At 39.0% G+C, this 14,847-nt stretch overlaps 1 pseudogene; it reads left to right on the forward strand.

Moving 5' to 3' along the window:
• The first annotated feature begins 946 nt into the window (after nt 1–946).
• LOC109453334 (small ribosomal subunit protein uS2) lies at nt 947–4,358 on the forward strand (annotated as a pseudogene).
• The last annotated feature ends 10,489 nt before the right edge of the window (nt 4,359–14,847 follow it).

Consider the following 14,847-nt stretch of genomic DNA (forward strand, 5'->3'; position numbering starts at 1 on the left):
TTGAAAGAGCATACTGTATATCTGAAAATATTGAAGATGAACAACAAGATGTATTCTAGTAAAATAACTAGATTTTACATTTTGAAAAGCGGTCACTTAGACAAAAAAGAAAGTAATTTATGAGAGAAAGAAATTGGATTATCATAAGACTTCAGCATTAACACTTCATGCAAGAAAAAAATAGTGAAACATTTAAAATATTCAAAGAAAGAAAATGAGAACCAAAGATGTTGTATACAGCAAAACTGACTTTCGAGTATACAAACATAAACATTTGTTATAAAATGACAGAACTCAATGTTATTCACTCGAGTTTCTCCTGAGGAATCTACTAGAGAATGAAGCTCAGTGACCAAAATCACTGACAGACAATGACAGAAGGACAGTTGTTGAACATTAAATATTTAATTACATCTGGAACAAAACTAAATGAAGGTTTGTTTCGGTCGGAGTCCCGTTAAGAGAGAAAAATTACACAGTAGTTTGAACAGAGAACATTTACTATAAAGTCTTGTTAATGGAATTGGAGTAAAGGAGGGTTAGCTAGTAAGAGGCAAAGAGAAATCCTACCATATAGGAATAGTAGATATAGGGAGCAGCCACCACTCCTAGGGCTGAAATAGAGTGGACAAGAAAGAGCACTCTCACCTCTACTCGGCCCTCATTGCTGGAAAGGCCATGACTGTGGCTCACTGGTGGCCAAAGAAGTTCACTGAGGTATGACCTCAATGGGGTTCATTAGAAATCCTCTCTGTGGAGTGCTGGAAGAAGCTATCCATAAGGAGGTGCCTTTATCTCAGAATTTACTGCAAAGTGCCCAGAGAAGCCGCTTGTAAGAGGTGCTTTGCCAGTAGCATAATATGAAGCCATCCAAGAAACTACTGGGGGAAGCTGCCATGGGAAATTGCTGCTTGTTGCTGGCCACTGGGCACTGCTGAAAGGAGCCATGCAGTCTGCAGGAGCCCAAGGAGATAAGCACATGAGAATCAGAAAGAGAAGCCTCGGGCTGGCCCCGTGGCTCAGGCGGTTAGAGCTCCATGCTCCTAACTCCGAAGGCTGCCGGTTCGATTCCCACAAGGGCCAGTGGGCTCTCAACCACAAGGTTGCCGGTTCAACTCCTCCAGTCCCACAACGGATGGTGGGCTCCGACCCCTGCAACTAAGATTGAACATGGCACCTTGAGCTGAGCTACTTACTGCTGAGCTCCCAGATAGTTCAGTTGGTTGGAGCACGTCCTCTCAACCACAAGGCTGCCAATTCGATTCCTCGAGTCCCGCAAGGGATGGTGGGCTGCGCCCCCTGCAACTAGCAACAGTAACTGAACTTGGAGCTGAGCTGCACCCTCCACAACTAAGATTGAAAGGACAAGTTGACTTGGAAAAAAGTCCTGGAAGTACACACTGTTCCTCAATAAAGTCCTGTTCCCCTTCCCCAATTAAAAAAAAAGAAAGAAAGAAAGAGAAGCCTCCTTCTCCAGTGGCACCACCTTCCCCCACACGAGCACCTTCTATTAAGAAAACCTAATGACAAAGGCTGGGATGGGAGAAGTATTTACAAAATTCTGCTTCATTATTGCAGAGCGAGCAAAGATTTGGAGCTGAGAGTCAATAAATTGACATCTAACACAGGATTGAAAGAGATCGTACTCTGAAATGGATTTATATTCTGAAATATTGATACAAAATTATAAAACTAGAGGAGAGTATGGGGAGGACATCAGCATAAATTAAGTTTTTCAGTATATTCATGGTGGTAGTATTAGTATTATTTTGAGAACGTGTGTGTAATATGGGTAAAATGAGTAATTATCATTAGTTCTCTATCTATCTATCTATCTATCTATCTATCTATCTATCTATCTATATATATATATATATATTATTTCCTGGGTCTTTTCAGTAGCAACAATCATCCTTAGCACTTTGACTGTGGTCTTGAAATACCAAGTCCCACTAAAAGAAACAAGAACTTCTTGGAGAAATGAGTGATTCTAGGTCTGGGACAGGAAATGTATAGAATGAGCATGAAATATTTTGTCATCCTAGAGAGCACAGGAACTATTAAAGACTTCTAGGGTCATTTCCAAAGGACCCAGGATACAACTTGAAGAGGCTCCCAGTGGCCAAAAATGAGACAATTTGAGTTTCAATAAGGATAATAATTAGAATGGACTGAAACCCATTAAATATGTTTAAATACACGAATTCATAATAATATGTAATCTTACCAAAGGGATCAAACCTGAGTCTGATCAATCTCTGGATCCAACTGCCAATTTAAAGGAGATAGAGGACAAACAAGCATATTGAAATATACCATAAGTGTGCAATCTGCCAAATGCTGACAGTGTGGAACCCTACATGTCAAACAGCTGAGTTCTTCAATAAATGAATTGTAAGAAAAAGAAAAAAAATTAAAGAGTAAGACTAAATCATAATGTCTAGGGATACACTTAAAAAATACAAACAAGTGATGACTATCAAAGTCAGGATGGGGATTACTGTGCTGGGAGGGAGGGATTTGTGATTGTGATGGAGCACACAGGTTTCTGGTATGGCTGACAAAATTCTGCTTCTTGATTGGAGAAGTGATTAGAAGGATATTCACCTTAAACTGTTAGAGAAAGTAACAAAAATGGAGAGTTTTTTACTCACACAACTAGACTCTGAAGGATATACCTCAATAAGAGGGAAATGGAACTCAGAAGGAAGGAGTGAGTTGCAAAAAGAAATGACTAAGAAAATGAGATCTGCAAGGATCTAATTCTTGAGTTAAATGAGTTTAAGAAAAATAATCTGGAAAAGCAAGGTGAACTGACCACATGTACTCTTCACCTTTCCAAAATACCCATCAAAATGAAACAAAGGAATAAAGTTATAAACCTACAAGGTGGTTGTAGCTTTGCAAGATAGAAAGCCATTGACTTCAGGAGGAGAGGCTCAGAACTTGGAGGTATAGGGTACTTTGGAAAGTGGAAGTGAAGCACAGTGCTGGCAGGAAGCAAATTAAATAAAAATATGTTTGCTGAATAGTGACTCCTTTCCCCAATTTTTCCACAACTCTGTTCTTGACATTCCGTCAGCCAAACTTATGCCTCCTATGCTAGATATTGGAGTATTCTTCTTTGGAGAAACTGAATGATCCCAGAGAAAACCTATATGTTGGATTTGGGGGTCCAAGAACAAAAAATGTGGTTTGACAGCTTATCAATCTACCCTGAAAACTACCAGGCTATAAAAATCAGAGTAGAGGCTCATGGAAAGAAGTTTTAAAAGCAAAAGTGAAATCTATGAGTATGTTTGAGATGTGGAAAAAAATATTGATGAGAATTTGATAATTAAAATAGTTGCACAGTTATACAGAAAACCACAAAAGTTTTCAACAGAAAGGCAACCATTTAATACCAGGAAAGTCAAGCCTTTCTGTACTACCCAGAGTGGTCCATACTGCATTATTCTGAGTTCCCATCATAACTTAAAGAGAAACTTTCACAATATCTGGAGCCCTTGATGTTCTGCAAAAGAAGGAAGAGGATGTCCTCAAATTTCTTCCAGCAGGAACCACTTAGGTGGCACCAAACTTGACTTCCAAATGGAACAGCACATCTATGGAAGGGAAAGCAATATTTGCATCATAAATCTGAAGAGAACCTGAGAGAAACTTCTTTTGGCAGCTTTTGCCATTGAAAACCTTACTGATGTCAGTGTCATTTCCTCCAGGAATACTGACCAGAGGGCTGTGCTGAAGCTTGCTGCTGCCACTGGAGCCACTCCTATGTTGGCCATTTCACTGAAAACTCCACTAACAAGATTGAGGTAGCTTTCTGGGAGCTGCGATTTCTGGTGGCTACTGATCGCAGGGCTGACCCCCAGCCTCTCACAGAGGCATCTCATGTTAACCTGCCTACCATTGCTCTGTGTAATAGACTCTCCTCTGGGCTATGTGCTCATTCCCATCCCTTGCAACAACGAGGAACTCACTCAGTGGGTCTGATATGGTGGGTGCTGGCCCCAGAAGTTCTGTACATGTGTGGCAACATCTCCCGTGACCACCCATGGGGGATCAGGCCTGATCTCTACTTCTACAGAGATCCTGAAGAGATCGAAAAGGAAGAGCAGGCCGCTGCTGAAAAATCTGTGACCAAGAAGGAACTTCAAGATGAATGAACTGCTCCAGCTCCTGAGTTCACCGCTGCTCAACCTGAGGTTGCACACTAGTCTGAGGTGTGCAGATGCCCTCTGTGCCCATTCAGCAGTTTCCCACTGAAGACCGAGTGCTCAGCCCACCCCTGAAGACTGGTCTGCAGCCCCCACTGCTCAGGCCACTGAATGGTAGGAATAAACACTGAGTGGTCTTAAGTTGCTCTTCCACAGACTCTTAAACAACATGGAAATAAGCGTGATGGAAATTAAACAGTTTTTAAAAAACGTAGGAAAAGAGAAAAAAAAATAGCCCAGGTGAGTGGGATGGGAGATGGGAGATGGGAAGGTAGGGCAGGGTGTTGCCATTTGTCTTTTATTGTATGCATGACTAAAACAAAAAAATCTCTGTATATTACTCTGATGGCAAAAAAAGAGAAAAAAAGGAAGAAAACAGAAAGGTGGGGCTGACTTCAGGATTTGGGCTGTGTCTCAGCAATACAAAGCTTTTCATTTTTTGGAACTCAATGGAACTTGGATCTTCCCCCCCACCCTTTTTTCCGCCTCCCCCCCCCCACACACACACACACTCTAGTTCAAGCCCTTGTTTCTCAGTCTAGTTGTGTAGGACACAGCTCCCTGGCCCATGCTGGTATTACAAGCCTTGTGCTCCCCCCCGGCTGAGGCCGAGGCAGTGGGCTGCCAGTCGTCAGCCTGTGGCAGCATGCTCACAGCAGCCCAGCTCCAGGGAGAGCTGTTGTTCACAATCTTAGCTGTAGAGGGCACAGCTCACTGGCCCATGTGGGAATCGAACCGGTGACCTGGGCGTTAGGAGCAGCGCAGTCCAACCACCTGAGCCACCAGGCCGGCCCCAGAACTTGAATCTTGAATGGTGACTGAAAGTGGTTGGATATCCATCAGTCTAAAGACTTTCCATGAGTTTCTATTACTAGATCCTTGGATTCTTGATGACTTTAAGGTCCAATAGTTCACCTTTCCCTTTGGTTTTGTGAGGGGCCCATTATTCTTGTAGTAAGTTATTTTTTTTATTACCCAGAGTCAACTCTTTGGATTGTAACCAAAGAATAGTAACTATAACAGGGTAATAATCACAAAGCTCTATACACCAGTTGAGCCACTCAAAATTTATTTTATTTATTTATTTATTTATTTAATTTCCATCTTTTTGGAGAACTATGTCTCCCCATTCTTTTTTTTTTTTTTTTTTTTGCCTCCCCATTCTTAATCTATATGATTCAGATAAGATTGACCTTATCCCTGTAGCCCTAAAAATAGAAGCATGAGAGTATTCTATCCTCTAACCACAGGTTCAGGGATAGCAAAGTGATATAATTTGGGCTACATAGAATCATCTTTGGAATTTTGCCATCTGAAAGGCGATATCCATCATTCACTAGAATGCTAGCTATATGCAAGGATAGCAGGAACCTATTGCTGCTGGTGGCCATTTTTGATGCCACATAAATTGTCCTTGCCTAAAAGTGAAACCAATGTAGAGAAAAGTGAAACTGAGAGATGGAGAAACAGAGAAAGTGCTCTTGTGACATGTTTCTATCCTGGACCCAGCTATGTCTGAAACCATCTCCTGGAATTTTAGAGTTGCTCAGTTTAATAAACTCCTTTCTCCTTATTTCTGTTACAACCAAAAGAATCCTAATACTGAGTGGGATTCCATAGTTCTTCACATTCCTTCTTTTTCCTTGTCAGTGAACTAAATAGCTTACAAGTTCTCTCCAGCATTTTTCCATGAGAAGGAGGATGGATGATATCACTGATTATAGCTTTTTTTCGAGTACTTACTTTCAACAAACTTCTTTAGAGCTGGATCATAAAATATTTAGGTAGTGTCATCTGTTGTTGTTCTTGAAAGCTTTCTCCTCATTGATTACAAACCAATGCCCAGGTCAGAGACCAGTAATGTTAACTCTCTTCCTTTGGTGGGGAGCTGTGTGTCACCTGAGCATTCCACTTCTCTTTATGCCATGGTATGACTGCAGTCATTTCAGGAGTACTGTGCTCCAGGGCCTGCACATGACAATCTCTGAGGAGCCTTTACACACCACCCATGTCTGTGCCCTACCCCTAAAGCTTCTGATATAACTGGTCTTGGTTAGGGTCTAGCTATCCATATTTTCTAAAAATTCCCCAGGCAATTCTATGTAACCAGAGTGGAAAGAGTCACCGACACTGCATCTCTAGATAGGTCTAGCTGGCTCTAACCAAAGAGCATTGATAACTAACTCTGTTCTCCCTGAATTCCTCAGGCGAGGAGGTAGATTTCCTCCACCTCTCTAGTCATAAATTTATTTCTATACTCATTTACTGAGCATAAATGCTGATTATTATGCCAGGTACTAGGAGCACAAAGGTGAATTAAGCCAAGTCTTTGTAATCAAGGGGCTACAGATAGATTGGCAGGTAAATACGTACAGGGCAAAGTGTGAGCTCGAAAGAGGTTGGATCTTAAAAGTATTTAGTATAAGGACAAAGTCGGGAAGGTTATTTCAGGGAGAGGGTGCAACATGAGCAAAGTTCCTGGAAATAGCTAAGCTGATATTTATGGTTTGGGGTGGACCCAGAAGGGATAAATTTGGAAAAGTAGGAAAGGATGAGACTATGAAAGGCTTTTGTCTCTTATGAGGGAGCTTGGACTCTATCCTGTGGACAACAGAAGCTATTGAAGAGCTTTAATCAGAGAGATAAACCTGGTCAAATTTCTGTTTCTTTTAGAAATATCTCTGTGGTAGCTATAGAAATTGGTTTGGAATGCTGTTAATTTGGAGACAAGCACTCCAGTTAGGAGACTACAATCTAGGTAAGATGAAGAGAACCTGAACCAAGGCAGTAGCAATGGGGATGTAAAAAGAGGAGTCATTGGGGTGAAATTAATGAAGCTCAATTTGTAGAATTTGGTGACTGAATGGATTTGGGGAGAGAGAGAGAGAAGCATCACACAGTCCTGGCTTGGATGCCTGAGTGAGTGGACTGTGATGCCATTCATGGAAATGGTAGAAGGCAGAAGGAAGCACAAGATGGTAGAAGGAGGAACAGTAAGGAGTAAGGAACCCATGAGATGTCCAAAGGGTACTGGCTGTTGAACATATTGAATCTGTAAAGATACAGATTGAAGAATCATAAGCGTACAGGTGATTCTTGACTTGACAAGTAGGTGGAAAATTCTATGAAATGAGAAGAAAAGAAAGCCCAGGAGAGAGGCCAAGGAAATATTGAAAAAGAAGAAGAACAACAACAAAAAAATACTAAGAAAGAATAGTGAGATGGGAAGGAAAGAAGGAAAGCAGGAGACTTTCCATAAGAGGGGAACCATAAAGTGTCAAAATCATAAAGAAATCAAGGAGGGGGAAACTGTGGTGGGCGTTTTTCTTTTTTGAGTACCCTACCTTTTTTCCTCTTGTGCTAATGGCACCCCAATTTCCTCTTAGTGAATGACCCCTCTCTTAATATGTGCAGTGGGGTTAGACTGCCAGGGCCTTTGACTCTGCCACTCCAAGCCATCGGGTGGGCATGTGACCTAAGCTCGGCCAGACGGACATGCTCATTGGGAACTTGGAAACTTGAGCGAAGTGACCTAAGGATGGTATAAAAATAATGCCAGCAGAGATCCCTGGTAAGACTTGATAATTTCTTGCTATCTACACTTCTTCCTTTAAGTTCAGAGGCTGTGATAGCCTGCCAATAAATTCCTCTTAAGTGTAAGTTAGCAAGTGTTTAGGCTCCTTCCAACTACAGAACCTTCCCTAGATTCAGCCATTAAGAGGTTATTGATGGATTTGCCTGAGTAGTTTCATGGGGCGAAGGGTGAAAGGCCGATTGAAAAAGGAATGGAAGGTGAGGAAGTAGGGAAAATAATTGCATTCTAATCATCAAGGAGTTTGTTTTGGAAGAAAAGGTGTTAGGGAAGTAGCTCATTATTTTTAACCATGTTTGAATCCATATTTTGCTAGGACAACTGAAAAGAGCATTCCTGAAAATTGGACAGCCATGAATCTGTTGTTTTAGTATTGATTTATCTAATTTTTAGTGAGATTTAATTTATCAATATATTTCAGCTATTCTTACTAATAATATATGACAAAACCACCCCATGATGGCAAATTGCTCTTTAAAGTATCTACTTTATAATAAAGGTTTGTCTGATTTGATACATAGATAGAAAGCAATTTGGAAAACACACACACACACACACACACACAGACACACACACACACACACCAAAAAAACACCACTACGTATTTCTTTTGAAAAGATGACCAATGCATGAAATAAAAGATTAAATTGAAAAATAGTTTGATTTTAGTACTTTTAGAAACACACATAAGGTATCTTTCCCTTCTCTAGCCAAACAGGGAGTGAATTGCCATATGATGCTTTTCTGCCCTCCAGTGGTTGTTAAAAAGCATTAAGAAATTTATCATCTGCTTTTTAATATTTTGTATAAAGAATATATATTTTTTATAACAGAAATTTTGATTTCTGGAATTCAAAGTGATTTATAAATGTATCAGCACTTACAAGTGTCATATGTCATTTTTAAAAATGGACAGAATTCATAAAACAACAACGAACCTCCTTATATAATGTCAGCTGATTTAAGCAACCAGTAGGTGGAGGAATTTCCAAAGCTAAGAACTCCACTCCATTATTCAAACCAAATTTCACAACCCAAGAACCTTAAAAATAATTGATCCAGTCCTCGCCAAACCAGACTTGACTAGCTCCTAGTCTCACACACACACACACACACACACACACACAGCCCATGAAATTGTGGTAAAAAGAAAGACTATTTTAGGTTAAGATTAGATTTTACTTGTGAAATATGAGAATTTAGGGTGAAGTGAATGCTTTTTATGTATGGATAGTTTGAGATAAAAAGCTGAAAATAAGTAGGATGTATGAAGAAAATGATTATGACAATTGGTAGAGGAAAGAAGCTGCAAATAGAGTGCCCTGGTCAAATGTTAGCATTATGATGTGCAGAAAGGTCAAGGGAGGGACGATGCACTTGGCTTTGACCCAATCAGTAATAAAAAGCTATTATGAAAGACAAAGGACAAATATTTATAAAATATAAAGTGTTGGTACACATGAATGTGAAAAACACTCTTTTGCCTCTGCTTGCTGTTCCGTTAATTTATTAGCCCTGGAAACAACCAACCCAGAGGGAGAAGCCACAAAACCTTTTACGCACCCAGATAAATTTAGCCCTTATATGACTAACTCAAAATCTTCCTTTAGAATTTCATGCTTGGCGTGGAACACCTTTCCCAAACTTCTTCCTGAACTCCCCCCAAGACAGAGTCAACTAGCCTAAGTGCTACTCTCTCTGTCCCCAGAGAGAGAGGAATGTTTACTTTATTTGTATGTTTTCCCCCATTATCATCATCGTAAAGTGGGACCCGACTGCCAAGCCAATGGGGAGTTGTAAACACGCAGGGCATTAACTGCAACTGCAACTGCAATTCAACTTCATCAAATTCCACTCTGGTCTTGGCGTCTCTCTCTCTCTCTCGTGGTCAAAAGAATGAAAAACTCCACAATTCTTATTTCTTTTCCATTCTCTCTATTTTTAAAAAGATTTTTATTAAAATATAGCTAACAACAACATTGTATTAGATTCAGGTGTACACCATAGTTATTCAGCATTTACATACCTAAAGAACTGATCACCATGGTAAGTCCTGCAACCATTTGACACTGTACCACGTTATCACAATATTACTGACTATATTCCCTATGCTGTACATTACATCCCAATGACTTATTTGTTTTCTACCTGGAGATTTGAACCTCTTATTTGCCTTCACCTTCTCCTCTGCTTTTAAAATTTTTCAATTACAGTTGTCATTCAATATTATTTTATATTAATTTCAGGTGTACAGCACAGTGGTTAGACATTTATGGAATTTAAGAAGTGATCCCTCTGGTTAGTCTAGTACTCCCCTGGCACTATGCATAGTTATTACCATATTATTGACTATATTCCCTATGCTTTGCTTTACATTCCCATGATTACTGTGTAACAACCAATTTGTACTTCTAATACCTTCCCCTTTTTCACTCATCCCCAACACCCCTCCCATCTGCCAGCTATCAAAATGTTCTCTGTATCTATGAGTTTGTTTCTGTTTTGTTTGTTTATTTTGTTCTTTAGATTCCACACATAAGCGAAATCTTATCGCATCTGTCTGTCTCTGTCTGACACTCCACTTAGCACAGTACCCTCCAGGTCCATCCATGCTGCCACAAATGGCAAGAACCCATTCTCTTCCCTGGCCGAGCAATATTCCATTGTATATATGTACCACCTCCTCTTTATCTTTTCTTCCATCAATGGAGACCCAGGCTGTCTCCACATCTTGGCCATTGTAGACAATGCTGCAATGAACATACGGATGCATATGTCCCCTCGAAGTAGCGTTTGGGTTTCTTCGGATAAACACCCAGAAGTGGGATTACTGGATCCTTCTTTGTCTCTTGTTATAGCCTTTTAAAGTCTTTTTAGTCTGGTGTAAGTACCGCTACCCCAGCCTTTTTGTTGTTGTTTTCATTTCCATTTTCTTGAAATATCTTTTGCTGTCCTTGTACTTTCAGTCTGTGTGTATCTTTCAATCTGAAGTGATTCCCTTGTAGGCAGCATATGTAAGGGTGTTGTTTTACCATCCATCCAGCCTTCCTATGTCTTTTGAGAGGAGCATTTAATCCATTTACACTTAAAGTAACTGCCGATAGATATGTAGCTCTTGCCATTTTATTATTCATAACATAGATCTTTTTTCTTTTTTTTCCCTTTTTTTTTAATTTATTGGGGTGACAATTTTTAGTAAAATTACATAGATTTCAGGTGTACAATTCTGTATTACATCATCTATAAATCCCATTGTGTGTTCATCACCCAGAGTCAGTTCTCTTTCCATCACCATATATTTGATCCCCCTTTCCCTCAACTCCCACCCCGCTCCCACCTTACCCTCTGGTAACCACTAAACTATTGTCTGTGTCTACAAGTTTTTGTTTCTCATTTGTATGTCTTGTTCTTTTGTTGTTTTTTGGTTTATATACCACATATCAGTGAAATCATATGGTTCTCTGCTTTTTCTGTCTGACTTATTTCGCTTAGCATTATACTCTCAAGATCCATCCATATTGTCACAAATATTCCTATATCATCTTTTCTTACCGCCGAACAGTATTCCATTGTGTATGTATACCACAACTTCTTTATCCATTCATCTATCGAAGGACATTTTGGTTGTTTCCATGTCTTGGCCACCGTAAACGAAACTGCAATGAACATTGGAGCACACGTGTCTTTATGTATAAATGTTTTCAGATTTTTTTGGGTAGATACCCAGGAGAGGGATTGCTGGGTCATATGGTAATTCTATTCTAATTTTTTGAGGAAGCTCCACACTGCCTTCCATAACGGCTGCACCAGTCTGCATTCCCACCAACAGTGTATGAGGGTTCCTTTTTCTCCACAGCCTCTCCAACACTTGTTACTATTTGTCTTGTTGATGATAGCCATTCTGACTGGGGTGAGGTGATATCTCATTGCGTTTTTATTTGCATTTCTCTAATGATTAGCGATGTTGAACATTTTTTCATATGTCTATTTGCCATTTGTATATCCTCTTTGGAGAAATGACTCTCCAGGTCCTCTGCCCATTTTTCAATTGGGTTGTTTGTTTTTTTGTTGTTGAGTTGCATGAGTTCCTTGTATATTTTGGATATTAGCCCCTTATCGGAGGCACTGTTTGCAAAAATCTTTTCCCATTCAGTTGGTTGCCTCTTTATTTTGTCGATGGTTTCTTTTGTAAGTTTCATATAGTCCCACTCGTTTATTTTAGCTTTTACTTCCCTTGCCTTTGGAGTCAAATTCATAAAATGCTCTTTGAACCCAAGGTCCATCAATTTAGTACCTATGTTTTCTTCTATGCAGTTTATTGTGTCAGGTCTTATGCTTAAGTCTTTGATCCATTTTGAATTAATTCTGGTACATGGTGATAGATAGCAGTCCAGTTTCATTCTTTTGCACATGGCTATCCAATTCTCCCAGCACCATTTATTGAAGAGGCTGTCTTTGCTCCATTGTATGTTTTTTGCTTCTTTGTCAAAAATTATCTGTCCATATTTATATGGTTTTATTCTCTTCCATTGGTCTATGTGTCTGTTTTTCTGCCAATACCATGCTGTTTTGATTATTGTAGCCCTGTAGTACAAGCTAAAGTCAGGAAGTGTGATACCTCCATTATTGTTCTTTTTTCTTAAGATTGCTTTGGCTATTCGGGGTCTTTTGTGGTTCAAAACAAATCTGATGATTTTTTGTTCTATGTCTTTAAAAATTACCACTGGGATTTTGATGGGGATTGCGTTAAATCTGTATATTGCTTTGGGTAATATGGCCATTTTAACTATGTTGATTCTTCCAATCCACGAGCATGGAATGTCTTTCCACTTCTTTGAGTCTTCTACAATTTCTTTCAAAAATGTCTTATAGTTTTCAGCATATATAGGTCCTTCACATCCTTGGTTAAGTTTATTCCTAGGTATTTCATTCTTTTTGCAGCAATTGCGAAATGAATTGTTTTTTGTATTTCTTTTTCTGAGATTTCATGGTTAGTATATAGGAAAGCAATGGACTTTTGTACGTTGATTTTGTAGCCAGCAATTTTACTGTATTCGTTGATTGTTTCTAACAGCCTTTTGGTGGAGTCTTTAGGGTTTTCTATATATAGCATCATATAATCTGCAAAGAGTGATAATTTAACTTCTTAATTCCCAATTTTGATGCCTTTTATTTCTTTCCCTTGTCTGATTGCTCTGGCAAGGGCTTCCAACACTATGTTGAAAAGCAGAGGTGATAGGGGACAGCCCTGTCGTGTTCCTGACCATAGAGCAAAGGGCTTCACTTTTTCACCATTAATTATGACATTAGCTGAGGGCTTATCATATATGGCCTTTATTATGTTAAGGTATTTTCCGTCTATACCTATTTTATTAAGTGTTTTAATTATAAATGGATGTTGTATCTTGTCAAATGCTTTTTCTGCATCAATTGATATAATCATATGATTTTTGTCCTTTATTTTGTTTATGTGATGTATCACATTGATGGATTTGCGGATGTTGAACCATCCTTGTGCCCCGGGGATGAACCCCACTTGGTCGTGATGAATAATCTTTTTAATGCATTGTTGTATTCGATTTGCTAGAATTTTATTTAGGATTTTTGCATCTGTATTCATCAGAGATATTGGTCTGTAGTTTTCTTTTTTTGTGCTGTCCTTACCAGGTTTTGGTATCAGGGTAATGTTGGCCTCATAAATTGAGTTAGGGAGTACTGTCTCTTCTTCAATTTTTTGGAAGAGTTTGAGCAGGATTGGTATTAGATCCTCTTTGAAGGTTTGGTAGAATTCACTAGTGAAGCCATCTGGTCCCGGACTTTTGCTTTTGGGAAGGTTTTGGATGACTGATTCAATTTCGTTACTGGTGATAGGTCTGTTTAGATTTTCCAGTTCTTCATGGTTCAGCCTTGGAAGGCTATATGTTTCTAAGAACTTGTCCATTTCTTCTAGGTTATTGAATTTGGTGGCATATAGTCCTTCATAGTATTCTTGGATGATCCTTTGTATTTCTGTGGTGTCTGTGATAACTTCCCCTTTTTCATTTCTGGTTTTGTTAATTAGTGTCTTCTCTCTTTTTATCTTAGTGAGTCTAGCCAAGGGTTTGTCAATTTTGTTAATCTTTTCAAAGAACCATCTCTTTGTCACATTAATTTTTTCTATTGTCTTTTCGTTCTCTATTTCATTTAGTTCTGCTCTGATTTTTGTTATTTCTTTTCTTCTGCTGACCTTGGGTTTCACTTGTTCTTCTTTTTCTAGTTCTTTAAGGTGTAACATGAGGTTATTTATTTGGGAGTTCTCTTGTTTCTTGAGATAGGCCTGTAATGAGATAAATTTCCTCTTAAAACTGCTTTCGCTGCATCCCAAAAATTTTGGTAGGATGTATTTTCATTGTCATTTGTTTCTATGTATCTTTTGATCTCTCCTCTAATTTCTTCTTTGACCCAGTCGTTCTTTAAAAGTATGTTGTTTAATCTCCATGTATTTGTGTTTTTCCTGCTTTCTTTTGCAGTTGATATCCAATTTCAAAGCCTTGTGATCAGAGAATATGCTTGGTATGATTTCAATCTTCTTAAATTTGCTGAGGCTGATTTTATGTCCCAATATATGGTCTATCCTTGAGAATGTTCCATGTACACTAGAAAAGAATGTATAGTCTGATGTTTTAGGATGAAGTGCTCTATATATGTCAATTATGTCCATTTCATCTAATGTGTCATTTAGGGCTGCTATTTCGTTATTTATTTTCTGTTTGGATGATCTATCCATAGCTGTCAATGATGTATTTCAGTCCCCTAGTATAATTGTGTTTTGGTGAATTTCTCCCTGTAGTTCTGTTAGCATTTGCTTGGTATATTTCGGTGCTCCCTGATTGGGGGCATAAATATTGATGATTGTTATGTCTTCTTGTTGTATAGCCCCTTTACCATTATGAAATGTCCATCTTTGTCTCTTGTTATCTTTTTCACCCTGAAGTCTGTTTCATCTGATATCATTATGGCTACACCTGATTTTTTCTGGGTACCATTTGCTTGGAGTGT

Source organism: Rhinolophus sinicus, linkage group LG06, assembly GCF_036562045.2.
Source record: "Rhinolophus sinicus isolate RSC01 linkage group LG06, ASM3656204v1, whole genome shotgun sequence".
Taxonomy (NCBI): Eukaryota; Metazoa; Chordata; class Mammalia; order Chiroptera; family Rhinolophidae; genus Rhinolophus; species Rhinolophus sinicus.